Here is an 18,225-nt window from a genome sequence, read left to right as displayed (position 1 = left end):
ATATGGCAGACGGTGGTTGGCCCGGCCGGCTAGGCCGCATTGTAGCACACTGAGCTTCCCACTGCAACTTATGCTTCATGTCCATGTGCCGGTTCATGCATGAAGTACTCAAACTATGTATTTTTTGGCCTCTACTTAGCTTTTGCTGACAAATGTTACAGATAACACGAGTTGGGTCATCTTTATCGATCTGAAAAAATGCCCAGGCTATGCAAGGCTTAGCACCCATGCGACCTGAAGAGCCACCACGACTTGTGGTGAGAGGCAGAGTTGTGTTTGAGGATGCAGTTGTTGACGTGCTTCCAGTACTACGTCTCTGTCCAGGAAGGCGCAACCTGACCTCGTCGTCACTAGCATCTTCCTCCACCTCCTCTGCTGACCTCATCTCTTGGCTGACTGTGGGTTGACAGTAAGTGGGATCTCCAACCTCATCATCATCACCCTGTGTGTTATCACACCCGTCGTCCTCAGAGCCAACCTGTTCCTGCCCTGACAAAAAACTAAAGTTGTCGCTCCAATCAGGTATTTGAGTCTTATCATCGTCTTCCTCATTGTCTCCACCAACAGGAGTTACAGTTTGGGAATGAGGGTCTACATTATGGTCAGAACCTTCTGCGTCTGGTCCTGGATCCGACTCATAAAGATTCTGGGCATCAGTGCAGATCATTTCCTCGTCTGGATTCACAGAAGCGCTGGAGTCGACCTCTGATTCCCAGGCTATAGTATGAGTAAACAGCTCTGCAGACTCAACCATCTGTTCTACCTCATACTCAGACGGGCAGCTGGAGATTTGGGAGCTGTGAGGAAGCAAGTGCGATTTGGGTGACACCTTTGAGGACTGGAGTATTTGTGATGTTGAAGTTGATGTGGAGGAGAGCCCACTTAAAGGAGCACTTGATATCCGTTGAAGCACCTGCTGTTTTTGTGCCTCATCTGGAATTTGTAGCGATTGGCGTGGCCGTAAGAAAGGGATCTTATCACATTGTCCGCTAAAAGAAGTAGACATTTTAGTTTGGCTGGAAGATGGTCTTTCTTCTGCAGATGTTACTGTTGCTTTAACACCTACCCCACGGACACAACCTTTTTTCCCCTTCCCAACACGCCTATTCCCCTTTCCACCAGCAGCAGGCCTTTTTCCACTCATTTTGGTGGTTAACTAATTCACAACTCTGGAGTTGTTTGCACAAAAAAACAATGGATGGTAACCGAGCAGAGCTGAGTGGCCAAACTGTGGTATTAGGCCAAAACTATTGGCTGGGTTAGATGCAGAAAAAAATATATTCAGTTTGCAACCTGATGGAGGTCAGTATAGATGGACTAATACAAAAAGTCCCACACACAGCTAGAAGCCCAATATTTTTTCAGAGGTAGATGCAGAAAAAAATATATTCAGTTTGCAACCTGATGGAGGTCAGTATAGATGGACTAATACAACAAGTCCCACACACAGCTAGAAGCCCAATATTTTTTCAGAGGTAGATGCAGAAAAAAATATATTCAGTTTGTAACCTGATGGAGGTCAGTATAGATGGACTAATACAACAAGTCCCACACACAGCTAGAAGCCCAAATATTTTTTCAGAGGTACTGTAGATGCAGATAAAAATTAGTTTTAATTTGCAACCTGATGGAGGTCAGTATAGATGGACTAATAGAGAAAGTCCGACACACTGCTAGAAGGCCAAATATTTTTTCAGAGCTAGATGCAGAAAAAAATTATATTCAGTTTGCAACCTGATGGAGGTCAGTATAGATGGATTAATAGAACAAGACCCACACACAGCTAGAAGCCCAATATTTTTTCAGAGGTAGATGCAGAAAAAAATATATTCAGTTTGCAACCTGATGGAGGTCAGTATAGATGGACTAATACAACAAGTCCCACACACAGCTAGAAGCCCAATATTTTTTCAGAGGTAGATGCAGAAAAAAATATATTCAGTTTGCAACCTGATGGAGGTCAGTATAGATGGACTAATACAACAAGTCCCACACACAGCTAGAAGCCCAATATTTTTTCAGAGGTAGATGCAGAAAAAAATATATTCAGTTTGCAACCTGATGGAGGTCAGTATAGATGGACTAATACAAAAAGTCCCACACACAGCTAGAAGCCCAATATTTTTTCAGAGGTAGATGCAGAAAAAAATATATTCAGTTTGCAACCTGATGGAGGTCAGTATAGATGGACTAATACAAGTCCCACACACAGCTAGAAGCCCAAATATTTTTTCAGAGGTACTGTAGATGCAGATAAAAATTATTTTTAATTTGCAACCTGATGGAGGTCAGTATAGATGGACTAATACAACAAGTCCCACACACAGCTAGAAGCCCAAATATTTTTTCAGAGGTACTGTAGATGCAGATAAAAATTAGTTTTAATTTGCAACCTGATGGAGGTCAGTATAGATGGACTAATAGAGAAAGTCCGACACACTGCTAGAAGGCCAAATATTTTTTCAGAGCTAGATGCAGAAAAAAATTATATTCAGTTTGCAACCTGATGGAGGTCAGTATAGATGGATTAATAGAACAAGACCCACACACAGCTAGAAGCCCAATATTTTTTCAGAGGTAGATGCAGAAAAAAATATATTCAGTTTGCAACCTGATGGAGGTCAGTATAGATGGACTAATACAACAAGTCCCACACACAGCTAGAAGCCCAATATTTTTTCAGAGGTAGATGCAGAAAAAAATATATTCAGTTTGCAACCTGATGGAGGTCAGTATAGATGGACTAATACAACAAGTCCCACACACAGCTAGAAGCCCAATATTTTTTCAGAGGTAGATGCAGAAAAAAATATATTCAGTTTGCAACCTGATGGAGGTCAGTATAGATGGACTAATACAAAAAGTCCCACACACAGCTAGAAGCCCAATATTTTTTCAGAGGTAGATGCAGAAAAAAATATATTCAGTTTGCAACCTGATGGAGGTCAGTATAGATGGACTAATACAAGTCCCACACACAGCTAGAAGCCCAAATATTTTTTCAGAGGTACTGTAGATGCAGATAAAAATTATTTTTAATTTGCAACCTGATGGAGGTCAGTATAGATGGACTAATACAACAAGTCCCACACACAGCTAGAAGCCCAAATATTTTTTCAGAGGTACTGTAGATGCAGATAAAAATTAGTTTTAATTTGCAACCTGATGGAGGTCAGTATAGATGGACTAATAGAGAAAGTCCGACACACTGCTAGAAGGCCAAATATTTTTTCAGAGCTAGATGCAGAAAAAAATTATATTCAGTTTGCAACCTGATGGAGGTCAGTATAGATGGATTAATAGAACAAGACCCACACACAGCTAGAAGCCCAATATTTTTTCAGAGGTAGATGCAGAAAAAAATATATTCAGTTTGCAACCTGATGGAGGTCAGTATAGATGGACTAATACAACAAGTCCCACACACAGCTAGAAGCCCAATATTTTTTCAGAGGTAGATGCAGAAAAAAATATATTCAGTTTGCAACCTGATGGAGGTCAGTATAGATGGACTAATACAACAAGTCCCACACACAGCTAGAAGCCCAAATATTTTTTCAGAGGTAGATGCAGAAAAAAATATATTCAGTTTGCAACCTGATGGAGGTCAGTATAGATGGACTAATACAGCAAGTCCCACACACAACTAGAAGCCCAAATATTTTTTCAGAGGTACTGTAGATGCAGATAAAAATTATTTTTAATTTGCAACCTGATGGAGGTCAGTATAGATGGACTAATACAACAAGTCCCACACACAGCTAGAAGCCCAAATATTTTTTCAGAGGTACTGTAGATGCAGATAAAAATTAGTTTTAATTTGCAACCTGATGGAGGTCAGTATAGATGGACTAATAGAATGATGCTATGCCCAAAAGATTTTACTTCAATAGGTGCAGTAAAAAAATTGGCATTCTATACACAGGTGGTATATCTTGCAACACAGATAGGCTACTCCACTGACTAACACACTCTGCAATAGGCCAAAAAGGATTAGCTTTGCTAGACTCAGCCAAATGCTGTGAAAAAAACTTGCACAGCACTGGCACAGACCTGCCTGGCAAAAACTGATAGGAACTGATGTAACCTAGTCCTGAAAAGGACTCCAATTACAATTAGTCTTTACTCCCACAACCTATTTATTTAAGAGCACAGACCTCCCTGATAAAAGTCGTAGGAAATGCTGTAACCTAGTCCTTAAAAGGACTGCAATCACAACTATTCCCTACTCCCAAGCTATCTGTATATTTGTGCGAAAATTGGCTTGAAATTAACAAGGTATAGCGCACACAGCAACAGCGGTGCCGTCTAACACGCAGCTGCAGCAGTGAGAAAATTGTGGCGACGGGGAAAATGGCTTGGTCTTATAGGGCAAGGACATGTGACATACACTGCCAATGACACATGCCCTTGCTTGTGTGAAAAAAAGCACTTCGCTCCGTGTGTGCGCTGCTGATAGGCTGACAGATTGCACCTCCCCACTGCAAATGCGGGAAAGAGAAAAAAAAATGGAGATCTTCATTGTTCCTGCAGAGATCCATCCCCTGCCCCTCCCCCCACCCCGCTGTACACTCAAACTGCGTATTAACATTAATTTTCATCATTACTGAGAAAAAATCCAGTTATGATTTTGGTGCACGAACAGTTATCGAACATAACCTCGAACAGCCGAATTTTTATCAAATTGTTCGTGTTCGCCGAACGGCTCGAACACCGCCCAAAACAGCTCGAATTTGAGATTGGCGAACAGTTCGAGTAGAACAACGCTCATCTCTAGTTACAATGTGGCGGCACTGTGGAGGCATTATTAATATACTGAGGCACAGATTTGGGACTGTTATTCTGTCTGACACCAAAAGAGGGTAGTGTTGCTGTGCAAGGCACAGAAGGAGCATTGTTACTGTCTAGGACACTATGGATAGTTATAGAACTATGCTTTGGATGGATCTGGAGAAGCAATCAGCCTATGCTGAAGATGTCTACGCGTTACACTCTGTGGAGTCAAGACTCGGATGGAAGAAGTCATCATGGGAGTCTGGACATAATGGAGAAGAAACAAGAAAGTGAATAACTGAGATTAGGGATAATTTCACCCTCGATTACCTTTTCTGTGGCCCCCAGGCAGATTTCTGGGACCACAGTGCTTGTACCAGCAGCTGTCCTTTGACCGCCGGCCCATCAATTTCTTCTTGCTCTGTGAGCACATGCATGTAGTATTCACTACTGAATGCTGAGGTGCTTGCAATGAAAGATTGCATCCTGGAACCAGTGCCTACGCCACGATGAGGGATAATTTCACCCTCGATTACCTTTTCTGTGGCCCCCAGGCAGATTTCTGGGGACCACAGTGCTTGGGCAAGCAGCTGTCGTTTGACCGTCTGCCTATTAATTTCTTCTTGCTCTGTGAGCACATGCATGTAGTATTCACTACTGAACGCTGAGGTGCTTGCAATGAAAGATTGCATCCTGGAACCAGTGCCTACGCCACAACGTACTTTGTGGGCGGATTTAGCTCGCAATTTGTACAGCCCCCGAAGGATGGTAAAAATATCCTAATGACACTTGGCAGAAAAAAGATTACCCACCCCTGAGTTAGACAATGGAAGGAAGGTGGCTCCCTCTGTTACAATGTCAGTCCGTAGCAAAGGTCTCCAGGTGTGCCATGTTTCTGTGGTCCTATTTTCCCCTTACAAAATGTTTAATAATGCAAAAATGAGACCTGGGCAAACTACAGCCGTGGGCCACATCCTTGTCTTTAGGACAGTAAAAGGGCAGGAAGCAATAGTCCGCAGGATGCACGACACGGGTGCCCTCCCTACCTCTATGCAATGTCTCAATTACACCTTTATTTGTATTCTCTGGATACTGATACTGGCGAATGTAATGGTGGAGGAGTGAGCCATTGGCTTTGTCTTCCACCATTCAACCTGTGTCACTGAGTGTCTCAGCACAGCAGGAACAATTACATCAGTAGATAGTGCCTGCTGTGGAGCTCAGTGTGTAGCGCAAAGATTGAATCAGTGTGCCTGGGGAAAGGGGGCAAGATGAATAGTGCTGGTCTGTTTGTTTTTGTCATTCACTTGTGGCGGGGATATGTGGAGCCATCATTTTGTTTACGGGGACTCTAGGTATCATACTGTGGAGTTCATAATTCTTAGTTTGCGGACTGTGGGGGATCATACTGCGTGCGGGCCATCAATCTGTGTTGGGGGGCTATGGGGGATTATACAAGGTGGGGGCCAACATACTGTGTCAGGGAGTTGTGGGGAACATACTCTGGGGGGTTATCATTCTGTGTTGGCTGGCTGTGGAGGGTCATACTTTGTGGGGGCCATCATAATGTGTAAAGGGACTGTGAGGGATCATACTGTGATGGACATCGTTCTGTGTTAGGCGCTCTGGGGGATCATACTGTATGGGGCTATCGTAATGTGTTAGGGGGCTGTGAGGAATCATACTCTGGGGGGCATAATTCTGTGTTGCGGTGCTGACCTGAATCATACTGTTTGGGGGCTATCATAATGTGTTAGGGGCTGTGGGGATCATACTCTGGGGGTCATCCTTCTATGTTGGGTGGCTGTGGGGGGATCATACTGTGTGAGGCCATCATAATGTGCTAAGTGGCTGTGAGGAATAATACTGGGGGGGGTTATAATTTTGTTTTGGTTTTGTTGGGCTGAGTGGGATCATACTGTGTGGGGGCTATCATAATGTGTTAGCTGGCTGCGAGGGATTATACTATGGGGTCATCATACCAAGTTGGTGGGCTGTGAGAAGTCATACTGTGTGGGGCCCATCATAAAATGTTATGTGGGTGTAGGGGACATCATTCTGTGTTGTGGGACTGTCATAATGTGTTAGGCATCTGTAAGGGATCATACAGTGGGGGTCAACATTCTGTGTTGGTGTCTGCTAGAGATCATACTGAGGAAGCCATCATTCTGTGTGCATGGGTTGAGGGGATCATACTCCGGGGGTCATCATTGTGTGTTGGGGGCTGTGGGAGGTCATACTGTGTGGAGGCTATTACACTGAGTTGGAGGGCTGCAGTAGCCATCATACTACATGGGGATGATCATACTGTGTTCGAAGCTATGGGGGATCATACTGAGGGGGTCATCATACTGTGTTTGGGTGACTGGGGGGGTCATCATTCTGTGTTTAGGGGCTATGGGAGATAAATCTGTGTTTGGGGACTGTGGGGGATCATACTGTGTTGGAAGTGCTGTAGGGGCCATCATATTGTGTTGCTAGGCTATGGGGAATCATACTGTAGGGGTTATAATACAGTGTTTGAGGGCTGTGAGGGGTCATATTGCGTGAGGGACCATAAGCATCATCATACTGTGTATAGGGGGCTGAGGGGAGCCATCATACTGTTTAGGGGCTGTGGAGGCCATCATGTTATGTTGAGGGCTATGAGGATTATACTGTGAGGGTCATCATTCTTTATATAGACAACTAGTGAATCATACTGCATGGGTGTGATCATTCTGTGTGTGGGCTCTTACTTTTTGAGGGCCATCAAACAGTGTTGGGAGCTGTGGGAGCCATCATACTGTGGTGGTGTACTATCGGGGATCATACTGTGGTGGGGGAGATCATGCTGTGTGGGCAATCATACTTTGTGGGGGCCATCATGCTGTGTCTGGTATCATACTTTTTGAGGGGTTGTGGGGAATCATACTGTGTGCCATGCAGTGGGAGCATCATACTGTGTTGGGTTATGTAGGGGCATCACATTGTGTCTGAAAGGATGTGGGTTCAGTGTTCTGTGCGAGATACAATCAAAATGTGATAGTTTTTTGAGTATTGCATCCGTCTACTTATAAAAAAACTTTTTCTTATTTTAGGAGCTTGTTTTTGCTCTGTTATCTTATGGTATTAGCTGGGATTGCATGTACCTACAACTGTTGCACTATTGGACTGTTTTCACATATATCTCTTGTTGAATTTTATATACCCTTGGTGGTGTGGCACTTATTGTCACTTCTCCTTGTCTGTTTTAACTGTTTTATATTTGTATGCTTCAATAAAGAATTCTGATTTTTTTATCAACAAAATTAAGACGCATTTTTCTACTTCCATTTTTTTTGGTATATACAAAATGTGATATTGCAGGTATTCAAGAAACACACTTATTGAAGCAAGACAACCTAAGGTAAACCATAAAACTTTTCCTATAATACTGCAGGCCAATGCGCCCTCTAAAATATCTGGGGTAGCAATATGTGTTAAACACACAGTAGCCTTTAAGATTATATCCCCACTATGTGACACTCAGGGTAGGTTTTTAATTGTGGTTTGTTCTATCAATAATAACTAGTGATGAGCAAACGTGCTCGCCACTGCTCGGTACTCGCCCGAGCATCACTGTGCTAGACAAGCTCGGCACTCGGCGAGTATTTCCGGGTTGCTCGGGTGTGAACTCGGGTCCCCTCCCTGCATGTTTGGCGCTTTTTAGAGAGCCAATGAACATGCAGGGATTGCCTGCCACGCACTGTAATGCCGTAGCCATGTTGGTTGTGGGCATTACAGTGATTGGCTGGCTGCACAGCGTAATCAGGTCTATATAAGACCTGGCGCCACTATGCTCGTCACAGTGTACCCCAAAATCAGGCAGAGTAGGGAGAGGTGGTGCTGGGTCAGGGAGAGATTTGCTACTTTATAGTTAGTATAGGTATTCCACAACATATATACAGTATGTAGCCATCTGAACTAACAGTCCTTCTGAGGACTAATCCAGCTGCATATAATCAGTGCTAGGCAGACTGCAGTGTATGATACAGCACAAGAGGGTCCATTGAACTTCCTGTCTGCTGCTGTAATAATTACAGATATTTGTAGACATAGCCCCAGATATCAGAGGCCAGAGCAAATTTTTTTTTTATCTTAATCCTGGTTATTTGCTTAAAAATCAATCCAGTGTAAACCATTTTTCTGCTCCATTTCCTTGTTCTCACTGAAGAATAAAGCCAGATCTGTTCCATATTTCAGCGATAAAAATCCAGAAATTTAAACTGAACGTGGAAAATATTGGCCTCCTTTTCCATTCTGTTGCAGTGTGTCGGTCCAGCTATTCACACTAGGTCTCTGTGTAGACTAGTATTAGCAAATTACAGGCCTCCCATTTAAAACCGTGTTTCTCTGTCTGATATATCACCTATAAGACTGTTCCAAAATCAGCCATTTCTTCCATTTCCATTCTGTTGCTGTGTGTCAGTCACACTATTCACACTAGGTCTCTGTGTGGAATAATATTAGTAAATTACAGGCCTGCTATTTAAAATTGTGGTTCTCTGTCAGACGTATCACACAAAACTGCGTTCCTAAATCAGCCATTTCTCGTGAACGTCGAAAATATTTTCCTCCATTAAAAATGGGCAAAGTTCGTTGCAAGGGACGGGGAAGTGGGCGTGATGGTGATGGTGCATGCAAAGGATGTGGCCGCAGGCAAGCTGAAATTGTGCCACAATAAACACCCAACCTTCCTGTCCCAATTACTAGGGGACCGCAGTACACCACTATTGAACCCAGAGCAGTGTCAAAAGGTTGTTGGTTGGATAGCTGATAATGGTTCCAGTCACTTTGCCATCACCACCACCACCCTGTCTTCCACACGGTCAAGTCTCAGTAGCCGTGAGTCTGGACCGCATATTGCTCACCCTGAGCCTCCTTCCTCCCACCATGCCGAGTGGCCAGAGACAACTGATCCCACACTTGGACACTAAGAAGAGCTGTTAACTTTTCCATTTAACAAGAATGGAGAACACGGAGTTTGAAAATATTAACCCTAAAATGACATAGGGCATATTAATACGTATCTGTGCCCTGGGCCTTATGGACCAGATACGTATTTATACGCCCTATCTTTAATGCGGCACCGCGACCGAAGTCGCGGTGATAGCATTAAAATTCCGGTGCCATCTTACCTTAGGGTAAATGGTGCCGGCATCTCGGGGGGTGTCGCCGCCCCTTCACATCCACGATCGCTGTGATTGGCTGTTCAATTCTGAACAGCCAATCACAGCATTTCTCACTGTTTCCAGCAATCAGATTGCCGGAAACAGTGACGTGCAGCCTAGGATCGGTGCTCCTAAGAGCACCGATCCTAGGCTGTTGCCTAGTAACCTCTCCCCAGCCCTCTCCCCAAACTGCTAGGATCGGTGCATTCGCCGATCAAATCGATCGCACCGATCACAGCGCGACCGCGCAGTAACAGGGCGGTCACGGGGCGGTGACCGGCTTGTGACCTGCCTGTCACCTCCCCATGACCCCTTGTGATGTCATAGATCCCCCAGCCAGCCCCCAGCCAGCTCTGATTGGAGTGATCGATGATGACATCGATCGCTCCAATCAGAGTACTTGAACACAGGTGACAGGGCAGTCACAGGGCGGTGACCGTCTTGTGACCTGCCTGTCATCTCCCTGTGACCCCCTGTGGTGCCTGCCCAGGCCCCAGCCATCTCTGATTGGTGCGATCGATGTCATCATCGATCGCACCAATCAGAGTACCTGATCGGGAGGTGACCGGGTGGTGACCAGCCTGTGACCTGCCTGTCACCACCCTGTCACCCCCCTGTGACCGCCCTGCAGATCCTCACACTTGGTGAGGATTTCTACAGAGTGGTCACGTCTGATCTGCGCTGTGCTGGGCCTTGTAGTGCCACAGAATCTTCTGTTACACTACAAGACCTTTCTCCTACCTGCTCCAGTCGCTGCTGCTGCTCCGGTATCCTGCTGTGGTCTCCAGGGTCCTGGATCTCCTGCTCTGGCGTCCTGCTGCTGTCTCCAGGTTGCTGGGTCTCCAGCTTCTGCGCCCTGCTGCTGTCTCCAGGGTCCTGGGTCTCCAGCTCCTTATCTTGCTGCTGCGGATCCTGCTCCAGAGCCTCTTCCAGAACCGGCTGCTGATCCTGCTGAAAGAAGAACAGAGAAGACTTTGGTAAGTCCATCTCTGTTCTCCCCTCATCCACCCCTCTCCCCCCCTCCTCCTCTCCCCCCCCTCCTTTTACCCCCAATCCTCCTCCCCCCCAGTTTTTTTTTTTTTTTTCGTGCGTCCTGCAGCGGCCGAGCGCTGAGCTGTGCCTACGTCACGGATCAACGTCCATGCTCGCTGCTTTTCAGGACTTTTTCTTGTCCCTGTCAATTCCCCCCCCCCACCTTTGCACCACATCCGCGCACACACCCAAAAGCTGCCGAGAGTTGATTGGTGACATAGTTCACCGATCTGCACTCGTGCTCGCTGTTTGCACTACTTACGGTAGTTCCTTTTTTTCTCTTTTTTTTCAGAAAAAAAAAGTTCACACCAAGCACACTGACACACACACACACACTAAATAAAGTACTGACACACACGCACCACATACACAAGAAAAAAAAAATGTCCGGCTCATCCCAAACTCGCTATTCAGCGGAGGAGGCATACGCTATTGTTGCCTCCGACACTGAGAATGACAGCGAGGGCGAGGATCCCACATTTCTTTACTTTTCCAACGCCTCATCGTCCTCCTCTTCCTCCTCTTCTTCCTCCTCTTCCTCCTCAGGTGCTGCTGGACCGCCCCGCAGTCGTCGCAGGAGAGAAGATATTCCCCACTACTGATCCCGTATGGACCTTGCCCCCCGAAAATTTTGAGCCACTAATTCCTGATTTTGTGGCGGAATCAGGAGTCAAGTTTGACACCACCGGCCTCACAGAAATAGAATTTTTCTGTCAAAATGTGCAGGCCAGACTTCTGCGTCGTATCTTCACTTTCAGGAGACAGTTACCGTTAGGTCCATATATATTTGGACAGAGACAACATTTTTCTAATTTTGGTTCTAGACATTACCACAATGAATTTTAAACAAAACAATTCAGATGCAGTTGAAGTTCAGACTTTCAGCTTTCATTTGCGGGTATCTACATTAAAATTGGATGAAGGGTTTAGGAGTTTCAGCTCCTTAACATGTGCCACCCTGTTTTTAAAGGGACCAAAAATAATTGGACAATTGACTCCAAGGCTATTTCATGGAGTCTTTCTCAATTAAGCAGATAAAAGGCCTGGAGTTGATTTGAGGTGTGGTGCTTTCATTTGAAAGGTTTTGGTGTGAAGTAAACATGCGGTCAAAGGAGCTCTCCATGCAGGTGAAACAAGCCATCTATAAGCTGCAAAAACAGAAAAAAACCATCTGAGAAATTGCTACAATATTAGGAGTGGCAAAATCTACAGTTTGGTACATCCTGAGAAAGAAAGAAAGCACTGGTGAACTCATCAATGCAAAGAGACCTGGGTGCCCACGGAAGACAACAGTGGTGGATGATCGCAGAATAATCTCCATGGTGAAGAGAAACCCCTTAACAACAGCCAACCAAGTGAACAACACTCTCCAGGAGGTAGGCGTATCAATATCCAAATCTACCATAAAGAGAAGACTGCATAAAAGTAAATACAGAGGGCTCACTGCACGGTGCAAGCCACTCATAAACATCAAGAATAAAAAGGCTAGACTGGACTTTGCTAAAAAACATCTAAAAAAGTCAGCACACTTCTGGAAGAACATTCTTTGGACAGATGAAACCAAGATCAACCTCTACCAGAATGATGGAAAGAGAAAAGTATGGCGAAGGCGTGGTACAGCTCATGATCCAAAGCATACCACATCATCTGTAAAACACGGCGGAGGCAGTGTGATGGCTTGGGCATGCATGGCTGCCAGCGGCACTGGGTCACTAGTGTTTATTGATGATGTGACACAGGACAGAAGCAGCCGAATGAATTCTGATGTATTCAGAGCCATACTGTGTGCTCAGATCCAGCCAAATGCAGCCAAACTGATTGGTCGTCGTTTCATACTACAGATGGACAATGACCCAAAACATAAAGCCAAAGCAACCCAGGAGTTTATTAAAGCAAAGAAGTGGAATATTCTTGAATGGCCAAGTCAGTCACCTGATCTCAACCCAATTGAGCATGCATTTCACTTGTTAAAGACTAAACTTCAGACAGAAAGGCCCACAAACAAACAGCAACTGAAAACCACTGCAGTGAAGGCCTGGCAGAGCATCAAAATGGAGGAAACACAGCGTCTGGTGATGTCCATGAGTTCAAGACTTCAGGCAGTCATCGCCAACAAAGGGTTTTCAACCAAGTACTAGAATTGAACATTTTATTTACAATTATTTAATCTGTCCAATTACTTTTGGTCCCTGTAAAAACAGGGTGGCACATGTTAAGGAGCTGAAACTCCTAAACTCTTCATCCAATTTTAATGTGGATACCCGCAAATGAAAGCTGAAAGTCTGAACTTCAACTGCATCTGAATTGTTTTGTTTAAAATTCATTGTTGTAATGTCTAGAACCAAAATTAGAAAAATGTTGTCTCTGTCCAAATATATATGGACCTAACTGTATCAAGGCCCTGATATTTGGCAGTGGTGGCGGAGCGGGCCCCACTACTTCTGGAACTGAAGGACCTCGAATTGTACCGGGCCAGCATTTCCTGGGGCGGATCCCTCACAGCGGAAAAAAAGGTAAGTCACAAAAGAAGTGCCGAGTGTGTTACCGAAGGGGAATACGCAAGGACACCATTTACCAATGTGACACCTGCCCCGACAAACCTGACCTCTGCATGAAAGACTGCTTCAAAAGGTACCATACTTCCATGGACTATTGAATTAATTTCTTAAGTATGAAAACCTGACGAACACTGCACAGCTGACGTAGTGTTCGTCAGGTTGTCATACTTAAGCTGTGTAGTGTTTGTCAGGTTGTCCTACACAACTGGCGTATAACACTACATTTTAAAATTGACAAATCAGGTATCCGTTCCAAAAAGGGGGCACTTGTTGGGCATTTCCACTGTTTAGGCACATCAGGGGCTCTGAGAACGTGACATGACGCCCGCAGACCATTCCATCAAAGTCTGCATTCCAAAGCGTCACTCCTTCCCTTCCGAGCCCTGACATGCGCCCAAACAGTGGTTTTCTCCAACACATGGGGTATCAGCGTACTCAGGAGAAATTGCACAACAACTTTTGGGGTCCAATTTCTCCTAGTACCCTCGTGAAAATAAAAATATTGCGGCTAAAAGAGCGTTTTTGTGGGAAAAAAATGATTTTTTTTTTTCACGGCTCTACGTCATAAACCTTTGCAAAACACTTGGGGGTTCAAAGTGCTCACCACACATCTAGATAAGTTCCCTAAGGGGTCTAGTCTAATTTCCAAAATGGGGTCACTTGTGGGGGAGCTCCAATGTTTAGGCACACAGGGGCTCTCCAAACGCGACATGGTGTCCGCTAACAAATTGGAACCATGTCACGTTTGGAGAGCCCCTGTGTGCCTAAACATTAGAGCTCCCCCACAAGTGACCCCATTTTGCAAACTAGACCACCCAAGGCACCTATCTAGATGCATAGTGAGCACTTGGAACCCCCTTGTGCGTCACAAATTGATTCGTAAAAATGAAAAAGTTTAAAAAAAAACACTTTTTTACTTTTACGGATTAATTTGTGAAGCACCTGGGGGGTCCAAGTGCTCACTATGCCTCTAGATAGGTGCCTTGGGGGGTCTAGTTTCCAAAATGGGGTCACTTGTGGTGGAGCTCCAATGTTTAGGCACACAGGGGCTCTCCAAATGCGACATGGTGTCCGCTAACAAATTGAATGGAAAATCGGCTCAAATTGTTAGCGGACACCATGTTGTGTTTGGAGAGCCCCTGTGTGCCTAAACATTGGAGCTCCCCCACAAGTGATCCCATTTTGGAAACTAAAACCCCCAAGGCACCTATCTAGATGCATAGTAAGCACTTGGAACCCCCAGGTGCTTCACAAATTGATTCGTAAAAATGAAAAAGTGGAAAAAAAAACACTTTTTTATTTTTACGGATTAGTTTCCAAAATGGGGTCACTTGTGGGGGAGCTCCAATGTTTAGGCACACAGGGGCTCTCCAAACGCAACATGGTGTCCGCTAACAATTTGAGCCGATTTTCCATTCAATTTGTTAGCGGACACCATGTTGCGTTTGGAGAGCCCCTGTGTGCCTAAACATTGGAGCTCCCCCACAAGTGACCCCATTTTGGAAACTAGACCCCCCCAAGGCACCTATCTAGATGCATAGTGGGCACTTGGAACCCCCAGGTGCTTCACAAATTGATTCGTAAAAAAGAAAATGTGGAAAAAAAAACACTTTTTTATTTTTATGGATTAATTTGTGAAGCACCTATGGGTTCCAAGTGCTCACTATGCATCTAGATAGGTGCCTTGGGTGGTCTAGTTTCCAAAATGGGGTCACTTGTGGGGGAGCTCTACTGTTTATGCACACAGGGGCTCTCCAAACGCAACATGCTGTCCGCTAACAATTTGAGCCGATTTTCCATTCAATTTGTTAGCGGACACCATGTTGCATTTGGAAAGCCCCTGTGTGCCTAAACATTGGAGCTCCCCCACAAGTGACCCCATTTTGGAAACTAGACCACCCAAGGCACCTATCTAGATGCATAGTGAGCACTTGGAACCCCCAGGGGCTTCACAAATTAATCCGTAAAAATAAAAAAGTGTTTTTTTTTCAACTTTTTCATTTTTACGAATCAATTTGTGAAGCACCTGGGGATTTCAAGTGCTCACTATGCATCTAGATAGGTGCCTTGGGGGGTCTAGTTTCCAAAATGGGGTCACTTGTGGGGGAGCTCCAATGTTTAGGCACACAGGGGCTCTCCAAACGCGACATGGTGTCCGCTAACAAATTGAATGGAAAATCGGCTCAAATTGTTAGTGGACACCATGTTGCGTTTGGAGAGCCCCTGTGTGTCTAAACATTGGAGCTCCCCCACAAGTGACCCCATTTTGCAAACTAGACCCCCCAAGGCACCTATCTAGATGCATAGTGAGCACTTGGAACCCCCAGGGGCTTCACAAATTAATCCGTAAAAATAAAAAAGTGTTTTTTTTTCAACTTTTTCATTTTTACGAATCAATTTGTGAAGCACCTGGGGATTTCAAGTGCTCACTATGCATCTAGATAGGTGCCTTGGGGGGTCTAGTTTCCAAAATGGGGTCACTTGTGGGGGAGCTCCAATGTTTAGGCACACAGGGGCTCTCCAAACGCAACATGGCGTCCGCTAATTATTCAAGCAAATGGCGCTACTTCCCTTCCGAGCCCTGCCGTGCGCCCAAACAGTGTTTTTTCCCCACACATGGGGTATCTGCGTGCTCAGGGGAAATTGCACAACAAATTTTGTGGTCATTTTTTCTTGTTACCCCTGCGAAAATAAAAAAATTGGGTCTAAAGTAACATTTTTGTGAAAAAAGTTAAATGTTCATTTTTTTCTTCCACATTCCAAAAATTCCTGTGCAGCACCTGAAGGGTTAATAAAGTTCTTGAATGTGGTTTTGAGCACCTTGAGGGGTGCAGTTTTTAGAATGTTGTCACTTTTGGGTATTTTCTGTCATAAAGACCTCTCAAAGTGACTTCAAATGTGATGTGGTCCCTAAAAAAATGTTTTTGCAAATTTTGTTGGAAAAATGAGAAATCACTGGTCAACTTTTAACCTCCCTAACAAAAAAAATTTTGGTTCCAAAATTGTGCTGATGTAAAGTAGACATGTGGGAAATGTTATTTATTAACTATTTTGTGTGACATATCTCTCTGATTTAAGGGCATAAAAATAAAAATTTTGAAAATTGCAAAATTTTCAACATTTTCGCCAAATATCGTTTTTTTTCACAAATAAACGCAAGTGATATATAAGAATTTTACCACAATCATGAAGTACAATATGTCACGAAAAAACATTCTCAGAATCAGGGGGATCCGTTGAAGCGTTCCAGAGTAATTACCTCATAAAGTGACAGTGGTCAGAATTGTAAAAATTGGCCTGGTCATTAACGTGCAAACCACCCTCGGGGGTAAAGGGGTTAAAAAAGACATATTTTATTTAATATATAGTTAAAACATTTATTGCATTCTTAATTACAGATATATAGAACATGAAGCAAAACAGTGCAGAAACCGAGTGTATGAGCTAGGAGTAGAATCTACCCAGTATCTAATATAGGGTTGTAATATCGTCCACCTTTGAATGAACAGGGAGCAATTTAGGGGGATAGAAGATAAGCTATTAGGTAAATCTCATTTGTGTCACTCTCAGGACAAGTACTTGTAAAGTTGGTCTATATACAACTAAATAACATGCCCCAGGTATAAGGGCTCCAAGCCCTTCAAGCAATGACTGCCTTTGTAATATACAGTGGTGGCCAAAAGTATTGGCACCCCTGCAATTCTGTCAGATAATACTCAGTTTCTTCCTGAAAATGATTGCAATCACAAATTCTTTGGTATTATTATCTTCATTTAATTTGCTTGCAAGGAAAAAACACAAAAGAGAATGAAGCAAAAATCAAATCATTGATCATTTCACACAAAACTCCAAAAATGGGCCAGACAAAAGTATTGGCACCCTCAGCCTAATACTTGGTTGCAAAACCTTTCGTCAAAATAACTGCGAACAACCGCTTACGGTAACCATCAATGAGTTTCTTACAATGCTCTGCTGGAATTGTAGACCATTCTTCTTTGGCAAACTGCTCCAGGTCCCTGATATTTGAAGGATGCCTTCTCCAAACTGCCATTTTGAGATCTCTCCACAGGTGTTCTATGGGATTCAGGTCTGAACTCATTGCTGGCCACCTTAGAAGTCTCCAGTGCTTTCTCTCAAACAATTTTATAGTGCTTTTGGAAGTGTGTTTTGGGTCATTGTCCTGCTGGAAGACCCATGACCTCTGAGGGAGACCCAGCTTTCTCACACTGGGCGCTACATTATGCTGCAAAATTTGTTGTTAGTCTTCAGACTTCATAATGCCATGCACACGGTCAAGCAGTCCAGTGCCAGAGGCAGCAAAGCAACCCCAAAACATCAGGGAACCTCCGCCATGTTTGACTGTAGGGACCGTGTTCTTTTCTTTGAATGCCTCTTTTTTTTTCCTTTACACTCTATGTTGATGCTTTTTGCCAAAAAGCTCTACTTTTGTCTCATCTGACCAGAGAACATTCTTCCAAAACGTTTTAGGCTTTCTCAGGTAAGTTTTGGCAAACTCCAGCCTGTCTTTTTTATGTCTCGGGGTAAGAAGTGGGGTCTTCCTGGGTATCCTACCATACAGTCCCTTTTCATTCCGACGCCGACGGATAGTACGGGTTGACACTGTTGTACCCTCGGACTGCAGGGCAGCTTGAACTTGTTTGGATGTTAGT

This window comes from Phyllobates terribilis, unplaced genomic scaffold, assembly GCF_046119375.1.
Source record: "Phyllobates terribilis strain yellow unplaced genomic scaffold, ASM4611937v1 Scaffold_1__5_contigs__length_1240528914, whole genome shotgun sequence".
Taxonomy (NCBI): domain Eukaryota; kingdom Metazoa; phylum Chordata; class Amphibia; order Anura; family Dendrobatidae; genus Phyllobates; species Phyllobates terribilis.
Note: the sequence above shows the minus strand (reverse complement) of the source record.